Source organism: Odontomachus brunneus, unplaced genomic scaffold, assembly GCF_010583005.1.
Source record: "Odontomachus brunneus isolate Ranch 3 - 2012 unplaced genomic scaffold, Obru_v1 Obru_scaffold_305, whole genome shotgun sequence".
Lineage (NCBI taxonomy): Eukaryota > Metazoa > Arthropoda > Insecta > Hymenoptera > Formicidae > Odontomachus > Odontomachus brunneus.
Window position 1 is genome coordinate 26,221 of NW_022639755.1, and position 1,716 is coordinate 27,936.

Genomic DNA, 1,716 nt, shown 5'->3' on the forward strand with positions numbered 1-1,716 from the left:
TAAGTTTGGAACATCGCGAATAAATAACAGCTCCAGAAATGTTCCTGTAGAACAATGGGATGAATACGTTGAAAGTTATGTACATAAAAATGCTCTTTGTCTAAACGCGGTTAAAGATTTTGACGCAAAGTCTCGCAAGATACAACATGTAGCGCAACCTGAAGCCGATAGTGACGTTGCAACCAAACAATATGTGGAAAAGCGTTTCACAAAATTTGCGATTAATAGTTTGCGCAACTTTGTAAGCAAACGATATCCCTTATAGAAATATCATACTAAGAATCATTGATAATTACTTATTTTCAGTATTAAAAATACTCCTCCTCAAGTCCACCACCTTGCCGTGGTGGGGGGGCTCCGGCGATCCGATGAAGGTTCGGCGGCAGTACCTTTCGGCTCCGACCGAAGGGGAGGCCCCTACCTGAGGACCGCTGGCTAAGAGTGGACAGGGTAGCGTAGGGACAGGGGGAAACCCTGAGGCTTATACCGGTAGGCAATGTGTCATGCCGGGCGGCCCAGGGAAGAGTATGGGGTATTCGTGCGAGGTAGAGTCGCTAGGTAGGACGGAACGGCCTGCGGGCCGGCTGTGAGCGCGGTCTCGACTGCGTTCCCAGACGGCACCGCCCGCGGTGCATGGGGGAAAGGGCATTGGTCTGGCGCTTCCTGGTGATTCTGTCCGGAGGACGGGCAACACGGGCGCATGGGGACTGGTGATAGTCGGCAACGAGGGGCGCGCCGGTGATCCGTTATGGCAACGCCGGGGGCCCACGCCCCTTGATCCGTTAGGCTAAGGTCCCTGTGCGCCTAGACCCCGTGTGCGATGAAGGCGCACCGAGGGGTGTGGCTGGAGCGGCAATGGGCGTACCGCCGGGGGCGTTGGGTGCCGGTGTCCGGAATCTTAGGCGGGGGGGCGGACGCGGGTCGGTCCGGGGGAAAAATGGGGGGGTACTCGCGTTGGGAAGGTTTGTCGCCTAGAGTCGCGGGGGTGGGGAAGAGGGTTCACCGCCGGACGACCGAATGGGCCAACAGGTGCCCTACTCAAACGCGGGGCACCCTGTTCTAGAGCCCGCCTCCTCTCGCACGTGCGGGTGGAGTTTGACTGTGTCCGGGGTGAAATCGTGCCACGTCGTGAGCGGCGTGACGCGGTGTTCCTGCTCCTGTAAAATACCTGGCGTCTGCGAGGGCCGGAGGCTACCCCATGCCTCCGCTCCCTGCTTGGCGCTGGGGTGGGAGCAGGGAGGCTGCGGGTGGCCTGTACACCCGGGGAGCTGCCTAAGAACTGGCTGCCTGTCCAAGGCGTCCCCCCTGGGGGAGCCACGTCGGGGCAATGAGGTAGGGCTTGCTAGAGGCTCCGCTACGAGCGACCTCGGTCTTGCCCAGCTAAGCCTACGGCGCCTCGCGGCGGTGGGTCGGGGCAATGAGGTAAGGCGTGCTGGGGTCTCCCATATGGGTGACCCCGGCCTTGCCCAGCCGAGCCTACGACACTGCTGTGAGTCGGACGGACGAAAGTCCGTCCGGGACGGGTGGCTGGAACTCGGTGGCTTCGGACACGGCGGAGTCTGCGAAGTCCCCTGTCGCATGCTGCACGGTCCCAGCCCAGGCGTCATGAGGGGGGGCGGAGACCACAAAGTAGTGTCTCGGCCGTGGAGACAGCCACCAACACCCGCAATTGGGGATAAGGGGGGAAGGGGTGTTACCGCCTGGGCAGTCTTCTGG